Source organism: Aedes aegypti, chromosome 3 (assembly GCF_002204515.2).
Source record: "Aedes aegypti strain LVP_AGWG chromosome 3, AaegL5.0 Primary Assembly, whole genome shotgun sequence".
Classification (NCBI taxonomy): domain Eukaryota; kingdom Metazoa; phylum Arthropoda; class Insecta; order Diptera; family Culicidae; genus Aedes; species Aedes aegypti.
The window spans coordinates 351,124,445-351,133,938 of NC_035109.1; the positions used below are offsets into that span (position 1 = coordinate 351,124,445).

General features: G+C 35.7%; 1 long non-coding RNA gene across 1 annotated transcript; it reads left to right on the forward strand.

Moving 5' to 3' along the window:
* Positions 1-351: 351 nt before the first annotated feature.
* Positions 352-1,372, forward strand: LOC23687648. The gene is made up of 2 exons (XR_002501918.1): positions 352-491; positions 1,001-1,372. It is a non-coding gene; the product is annotated as an uncharacterized LOC23687648 (long non-coding RNA).
* The last annotated feature ends 8,122 nt before the right edge of the window (positions 1,373-9,494 follow it).

The following is a 9,494-nucleotide window of genomic DNA, read 5'->3' on the forward strand; positions in this document are numbered from 1 at the left end:
TGACAAAGGTTGATAATTTGTGATAAACAGTTCTTTGAACATAACCAATCATTAAAATTTCTCATGAAATATTGTGCTCTGCAAGAAAAATCGACGGAACTCCATTATCTGATTACTGTCCAATTTTTATTTTTGTTCGACAGCAATGTAAATTTCGATATGTATTTGTTGAATATGAATATAAAACTTGTAATTTGAAAGTCGATATAGCTGTCATGAATTTTGACTATTTATCAGACACAAAAATACCACAGTAACGTGGACTCTGCTGGTTTTTTTTCTGTGATTATTTGGTATATGTATGTGTATGTGTGTGCTTGCTTCATTCTCAATAAACATTTTTGCTTTTACCTACGAGAACGCCATAAAAGCCGTCTGCTACGGTTGCTCTCTCTCATTTGATATTCAACTTGTGAACGAGCTAAACCCTGCGAACATTGATAAGTGCACATCACGCTCTAGTGCTTTCTGCGGCTGAAAATAATTTATTGGTGAGTAATTGTAATTTATATCTTTTTAGTATTTTTTGTTTTGCTTATTCAAAAGTAATGATGATCGTGAATGTTTACTGCAATTACGTTGCAGCTTTGAACAAAATTTTAAATTACCTTGGTATAAATTTATTTTTTCACTTTTGCAAGATGGCGTCTAGTTTCGGTCATTTGAACTACAACGCAATTTATAATGCAGTTGTCACGTTGTTCAGAGAAGTTTATTACTGTATCTTCGTTCTATGATTATACACCGAACAAAAGTATTGCATATGAAAATGCTTCAACAACATTTCTTTTCAAATTTCATTATCTAAAACACGTGTCAGCTTAATTTGTTTAACTGAATGTATTATTTATCAGAAATTTGATTTAAAACACATAAATTTGTGGCTTATGATAAACGATATTAATTAGCTAGGGTTCTTAGAAACAATTTTGTGATGTCACGTTGAATTTTACGATGTAACAATTTCCTAACCTTTGTTCCTCTTTCCATCTCATTCCAGATCGCAATGCAGCTGTCCAAGCAAGGCGTCATGCTCCACCGTACCGATCCAATTTGTTGCCCTAAACGTGCGCTTTGAGCGTCGGTTTATGGCAACAAATTTAATAGAAATTACAGTGGTTGGTATCTTTACGGAGCTGGACTTTGGATGCGGTTGTTCTACTGAGTTCGGGGACACACGTACCGATGGCTGGCTCTACTAAACGGTTCCTCTGCTAACCCGGCTTATGGGGGGCGAGCTGTGACACGGTATTGGAGAATGCTGACATAGTTCGTCTCGGAGTCGGTCCCAGTTTCTGGGAAAATTAGCGTAAGGTTGAGTGGATGGAGTTTGAAGTTTGTTCAAATAAATGGAATTCAAATTATACTGGAACACTTGTGTAATCAATTGTATCACATTTATGCCTTCTCGCCGTTCAGTGGTAAACAAAATTGAAATCGAGTATTTCTTATGTACGTGAGTAGCGTACCGATGCAAAAGATCAGAACCTTACCGATAATTTAATTATGGTGTACCTACTTTATAAGTTTAGATAAGCTTACAAAATCCTTATGCAACTACCATCGATGCGACTTCTATTACAATTAGGGGGACCATGGGTAAAATGCACCAGTCCAGACAGATGTGACGAAACAACATGTATTAAGTGTTCCAATATGCGAATCTAGTCGATTTGTCTCCACCATACATGCTCAAACATAAAACAATCAATTGGAACATCCATAAAAATTGAATTGTATGGATTTGTTCTCTGATGATATCGAATGAAAGCGACAGTATTTTCTCATCTATGAACAACTACGGAATTTAGTTTTCCTTGCACATTCAGTACGATATTGTTTTAACCAACAATTTGAGGGATCAACCGAGTCATGATCAGTTACAGGATGTGATAGAAGGTGTAAATGAGTTATTCAATTCTGAAGTCTTATTGACATGCTTGTAAGTGTTGTACACAGCTAAAAAAATGTTGTAAATTTAAGTTTATTTTCATGCACATATTTGGAGCATCAAAATAAACCTAAATTTCAACGACCAATCCATTATTTTTCAATCGAATTCACTTTAAATGTACACGATCATGTAATATTAAACCATTTTTAGTTGAAAATTGAATGTATATTCATTTAAATTTACATGATGCTGTAACAACACACGAATTTTATTTATTTTTACAGTAGACTGCAGTTTACATCACATTGAAAATTAAATTTTTTATTCTGTATTGCAACACTCAGCTGCAAAATTTAGCATCACTTCGAAACAGGCACATTCATGAAGGAATATCTCAAGATCAGGCGTTGCAGAATTCGCTCTCATTTGAGAATGAAGCACGATCAAAGCAAGCAAAGAAAAACATCCCATCTGTTGCGGTCCACGATCGTCATTGTATCGCAAGGTGTAACAAGTCTGATAAATGGAAGCAGCGAGCGAGAGCCCCAACGAGAGAGCGATGATAAAATCCATTTTTCTCGCTTGTTTACCGTTGGGGATAGGTGTTTTTCTTTACTGACACGATAAACAATCCACGAACTTCCAATAACAACAGTGTCCCCCAGGCTTGGAGCATGTTTAGAGGGGTTTTATCATGCACTACTATCCCCCCAATCTGATCAAACTTGTAGCAGTATACGATAAACAGTCTCTCATAATGTGCAGCATGTTATGATAGTTACAGAGAGCGATACGTGAGAGATTCTCTCAATTTTCTCAGGATTCAATCCCTGCTCAAGATGCTGATGACCTATAATGGTGCGGTTTTCAGCAAGGTTGTTCAGCAGATCAAAGACATCCGGAAAGCAAATAGTTTGGTTCGCAATTTTCCGCTAGTGAGCGTGTAAAATTGAACATTTTCAGTTTTATTTTATGAGCCATATGAGATAGAATGTTCGAGTCTTCGTCAAAGTTGCTGATAAAGTCAAGAGCATTCAAGGGGGGGGGGTGTGGGGGCTTGGTGCAGACAATTTGCTTTGTAATTTTGCCGTCAGGTGGCGCTATCGATAATGTATAAATGAATACTTTATACTAGTTCTATATCATAGTTTAAAAAGAAAGAATGGTCCAATTATTGGCATTATTGTTCAGACTGTCAACGAAATCCAGAATGCAAACAGTTTAATTCGATATTCTCCAACTGGGTGGGGCTAGAGAGCATGTAAAATTGAGCATTTGAAAATTGTAAAATTGAGCACATAACACACAACCTGAGAGAGAGGAGACAGCTGGATAGCTGGCGAGCTCCCAAAAGCCAGGGGAACCTGTCATTAACTGTCGCTGGAAAACCAACACATTCGGAGGGCAGAACGTGAAAAAGCATCAAAATTCAAGTAAGCGTAATTCAAATTTCTAGGTGTTTTTCGTTGATTTCAATTTTTTTTAAAGTAGAATACCTAAATATAGTTGTGTGTTGGCTAATTGCTATTGATTTTTTTTGTATTTATATTCTTTTTCATGAAGTAAATATGATTTTGACCAAAATAAGTTAATCTGACCGTTGTGCACTACCCAAGAATTGAAAAAAAAAGACGTCAAAAAAGGCTAGACAACATGCCAGCTGTCAGTCAGCTGCTCTTCTCTATCTCAGAACACAACCTGTGTTTCTGCGGTCTAAGGTAGCCATGAAAACCGAACCATGGTTCTTTAACTCGATATCAAGATATAGAACATTCCATTATTAAGGCTTGAGTTTAGTTTATCTCATGTTTTTGATAAGATAGAATGTCCAGAAAGTTATTCAGAAAGCCTTTGGCGTTTGGTAGTTGCACTAATTAATGTCAGAATCATATCTTATTCAAGTGAACGAGTTGTTATCCATTGCACAGTGCTTGGATTTTGATCAAAATAAGTCGATCGAACCATATTCGGAGAGTGTTACAGTTCGCGAACCATAACAGTTCGTGGCATATCACATTCGCAGAGTCCTATGAATGTAAACATTCACTCTCTCGTCTGGTACGTGGCACGAGAGCGTTCACGAGCAGCAACTCTAACAGACTGCAACAGTATCCAGTCGTTCGGCTGATTTCTGTTTTGCATAAAATTGGTACTTACTTTCATATTTACTGATCATGCAGCCCTTAACAACCTAATTATAATCTAATGGACCATTGAACACCCCTTTGGTTGCAAACATAGCACAGAAAATAAAAATATTCGCCTCTGTTTCTTGATCAGAATGAGTGTGGGTCGGCGAGTGTTACAAGTGTTGACATACAGTGATCGAGGCCAAACAGTGGGTGGTGTGTGTCTGTCTTGTTTTCCTTCATGGTTCGCAATCTTCAACGAACGTTAGATGTCATGCATGTTGTATGAATGCAGGCAGATAAATCGGCTGAAATTATGACTCGTGTGTCAATGATCGTTAAATTTTCCAAATCCTGCCATTGCATATCCTAGTTGTCGTGACGCTAAATCAATTTTATTCGGCATCAACTAGCCGCTAGTATTACCGCGTGGATTAATGCATTCAACGTTCAAGAGAACCACGTCCAATCGTGACAACAGTCTTCAACAGACCGACTTCACCATCATCATCGTTGTGGCTTCGAGCCTCCGACCCGATGCTCAATAACGATCGATGCGCTCGTTTCTATGTTCGTTTTTTTTTTCGACCCGAGCGCGTGTCTCGATGCTCACCCAGTGTTGCAGTTAGAGCGCTCTTTTCTTTCGCACCCGAAGCTTCTTGCTTTCTACTTATTTCGCCGAAGCTTCTATCTCCCTCCGAACTCCAGTCTAGTTCCCGAATCGCACTCAGACCAAAAGTGAACTAATACTATAATACTCGTTATACGTGGTGGACTTCTTTGTATATTTCTCTATCGTTTCCGTTTTCCGTATTTATGGCATGTTTCGACTTCACGTCAGACACGCTAAACATTTTCCATCCATTTTATGTTATTATATTATCTTAGAATTATCCTGGAACCTATTTCTACTACACTAGTATTTCAGATCTGCTTTATATTCTATTGATTCATGTATGATTTACTTCATGTGCCTGACTAATATTATATTCAAATAAGTTAAGGCAGAACTACTTCATTTAAAAAGTGATATAGGGTTGTTTGACTTTATATTCAAGTTTTTCGTGTGTTTGATTCACTTCATATTCATGAGTTTCATAATTGATTATTTCATATTCAATTGATTCAGGCTTGATTCTCTCCTTACAATAAATATGTGAGATTCACTCCCTGTTAAAATAATTTAGGTTCTGTTCACTCCATATCCAAGTGGTTCATGTCAGATTCGCTCCGTATCCAAGTGATTCATTTCTGATTCACTTTATATTCAACTGTTTCAGGTTTGATTCACTAAATATTGAAGTAAGTTCAAGTGAATTACTTCAATTATAGTGCTTCAAATTGAATTTACTTCATATTCAAATGATTCAGGAATAATTCACTTCATATTCTAGTGATTCATGTTTGCTTCGCTCCATATCCAATCACTACATATGCGAGGGATTCAGGTATGATTCACTTTTTATTCAAGTGATGCAGATCTGAATAACTTCATGCTTACCTGATTGGGGTGTGAATAATTCGATATTCAAGTGGTTCAGGTTTGATTCACCTCGAATTTAGGTTATTTAGCTTTGTTTCACTGCATTTTTTTGAGTAATTTAGGTCTGATTCACTTCATGTTCAAGGTTTTATGAACTGATTCACTTTATATTCAAGCGATTCAGATACGATTTACTTCATTTTTTTAGAGAATTTGGGATGATTTATTTCATATTTGAGGAAATTATTACTGATTCATTTCATCTTTAAACTATTCTAGTCTGGTTCACCTAATTTACAAGTAAATAATGTCTGATTTACTTCATATTTTAGTGTTTTGGATCTGATTTGCTTCATTTTTACGAAATTGTTATGTGATTCAGGTATGATTTACTTCATTTTTAAGTAATTAGGATAGTTTGTCCTTTCTAGTGGATTAGGCCTGATTTGTTTTATTTAAGAGCCGTGGTATTAGTTTTTATCTTTGTTTAGGCGGCTTTAGGTGATTCAAGTTTCAATCATATCTAAGATTCGAATTTGGATCAAAAGGTGAAACTCGCTTAAAATGCATAATTCAACGTTGTTTTTTTTCATAAGTGCTTATCTGGATTCGTCATCGTTGCTCTCTTTGCGTTATTACAGAAAACTGATTCTCTTTGACGTCTTTCACTTCCTGTACAACTTTGTCGAATACCGTTTCACAAGAAGGAGTTGCTTAAAACATTAAATTTAACATGATAAATATCGCCACCTAGCGGAAAAACTAAACTGTTCGCTTCCGGATGTCTTTGATTTTCTGAACAACTTTGTCGAAGACTCGAACTTTTTATTTCATGTAGATCACAAGATAGAACTTGTCTAAAATGTTTTGTTTTTCATGCTTAATAGCGCCATTTAGTGACGAAATCCCGAACCAAATTGTTTGCGTTCCGGCAGTCTTTGATCCGCTGAAAAACTTTGCTGAAGATCGCTCTATCCTAATTGGTGGCTCAACAAAACATGTTCGAAGCATTTCTAGTTAGGGCTAATGTTACGAAGGTCCTCGCTAAGATAACAATTGTTAATTTTGAAACATGATTAAAATTTACACTTGTAGATCTTTCGGCCTTTACTTAAAGGAGGGAAATATTAATCTTGGTTTACCAGAATTATATGAGCCCACAAAAGTGAAAACCTTATTGGTGTATAGTCAAGAAATTACTATACATTTGTTGATCTGAAGACCAAGGCTCAACAGAGTTCGTGGAATACCCTAGAAAGCCGTAACACTCCTAACTTTATAGAATTCGTTTGTTTGAATAAATATTTTATTTAAGAAGATCAATTAAGATAAATATTTTAGGTAACATTTAGCGGTAACTTTATGAAAAAACAAAGGATATTAATAAATATTCGAGCTGTTTAGTAGAATATCTATTAGTGTGTATAAGTGTATAAGTATACACGACAATGAAAACGGCCTTACAGTTAAGGTCGAAATACGCGTATCTGTCAAAGGACACAAATTCTAGTGGAATTAAATGGTATAATACTAAATTCGGATTTTTCATATACTCAAGGGATTTTACTACAACAACATCATACAACAAGACACGATAAGTAGTAATTAATAAACGTGGATTTCAACTGTTTTCTGTCAATCTGTTTTGTGTCATCGTTCTCAACCTCGGATGCAACGTAAGCTTTGTAGCAAAAATTCAATCGCGGTTGCAATTTAGTTACAAATGGACCGGTGTTAAAAAAATAAACTAAAATTTACAACATATATTTAGCTGTGTGCCTTTGAAATGCGTTGAACTAAATACACAATAGATTATAGTTGTTTGATCTTTGCGAGCATGATTTGCAATGAAATTGCTCCCGATAAGCATTGGTTACCTTTATGAATCGGAATACCCATACATCAATAAGTTTGTCAGTTCAAGGAGGCATACCGTAGATCAACATTACAAATTTACGCATAATGGGTAGTATTCACTTCGTAAGTACCGTGCAAAAGGATAGGGCAAGTACTGGCCAGGGAATGCTTCAGCTGTCCAATTTACTTGAGCTGTATCCATTTGGAAAGTAGAGCGAATGTCCGTAACGTTTCATAACCCCTACCGTACTAATCCAATGGGGCTGTCATTTTGATGCGTGGAAAAACGGTCCGCTCGATTATTCCACAAGGAATATAGTGACAGTTCGCTCATACTGGATCAGCTGTCAAAATTGCTTTGGTAATTAGCAGCAAACTGTACTTGACCGCTCTACTTGGGATGTCGATACTCAGCCTGAAGAGATTACGAGATCTACTAATTTGAATTCTAGTCTCATATTGTTTGTCGAGCTGGGGTAATATCAAGCGTGGGCTAGAATAAGGGCGTAAGTCGCATGAGTAATATCTCTTCATCGATTCTCAGTGAATAAAAGTGACAAGTTGCAAATTTGTCAGCATTTTTTTTACCATGGGGCCCAAGATTGCATCGATGCATAGTGGTCTGAAGTGAAACAATGCTAACAATCTTGCATCTTGTCACTTTTATTCACGCTTGATATGGTCTGGTAATTCGACGATTCGCGGGACAAAGTCCTTGCTACTGACAACGCTGTCTAAAATTGAATCTAATTTACTTAGTAGATGGTTTATTACCTGATCCATTACTAGTAGATTGTCTAAATCCCGAGGGTTTGGTTTGTCTCGTTGTTCGGGACATAAACTGAGGCTTGTCCCGGGAAATCCAGGGATTTCTCTGATTTTCAATAAACTCAGTATTTTTGTTTATATTGGCGTAAAGTTTCAACAATAGAATGATATAACGATTCAGTTCATATATTGTGTATTTTTCAAAGATTTGATGTCGCAATACATCATGTAATTTGGAATTTTAGCAACAGCCCTTAATTCTGTTGAAATTTAATTATATCAAAAGAACAAAGAATTTAAAGTTTTGTATAAAATTCACAACAATCAACGCCAATCCTGTTGAACTACGAGAATGTGTAAGATTATTTTTAAGTTATTTTCAATCTTAAATGAATAGATGATAAACACTTTAGTCATTAGAATCATTCGATTTGATTCAGAAAACCAAAAACCTTATCTACAACATTGATATTTAAAAAAAAATTCACAGACTCAGGCTCGAAGCCAGTGTTGAAGAAAATTGTAATTGTAATTGTAATAGTACGTCCAACATGAAACTAGACGAATAAAATTGTTTTGTGGCTATTATTTAAATCATCCATTTCTTGAACATAACTGTCGATTCTCTTACATTAATGCGGCTATTATTAATATATTCGATAAGCCATTAGCCTGAGAAAAAATAATAAATTACCTTCAAATTTCATGTCTGTTAAGAATGCCTGGCCATTTTGATATTTGTTTCAAATTATTGATACGCTGCAAATATTAATATCAGGATTCAGGATGATTTTAATTGAATTTTGTATTCATCCCGGGAAACAGTAATTATCCAAATCCCGGGATTTCTTGTGATGCAAATTTTGAAATTTTTGCTCCCTTATGCTAAAACGAAATAAATTATAGTAAATAGCATCCACCAAAAGTTTAAAATGATTCGGAAGAAATTTGACTGTGCACACGTCATTTAAAGTTTTTGCTATGGAAAACGCCAACCTTTTGTGTTTAGCTTTCCATCTCTTCGTCATAATATTTTATGGGAAAGTGAATACTCTTCTCGTGTGATTTTCTTCCAGCTACAACTTTGCCGAAGAACACATTTAGATTGGACTTCAGGATAAATTGCAATTCATATTTCTTAAGTGGGCTTGCATGTAGCAAGCTTCACCAACTGTTCGGCAGACAACAGTGGTGCTCCTTTTTCACTCATATGTAAATTGTTTATCCCAGAAAAATCTACAAAGTGCGTTTTAGCCCGACAAGCACTAAATCCACATCCCTTTCTATACTCTATCACATCACATTGTTCTAATAATAACTTGTTAAAACTAATTTTCGCAACAAAACCATTTTCATGGATAAC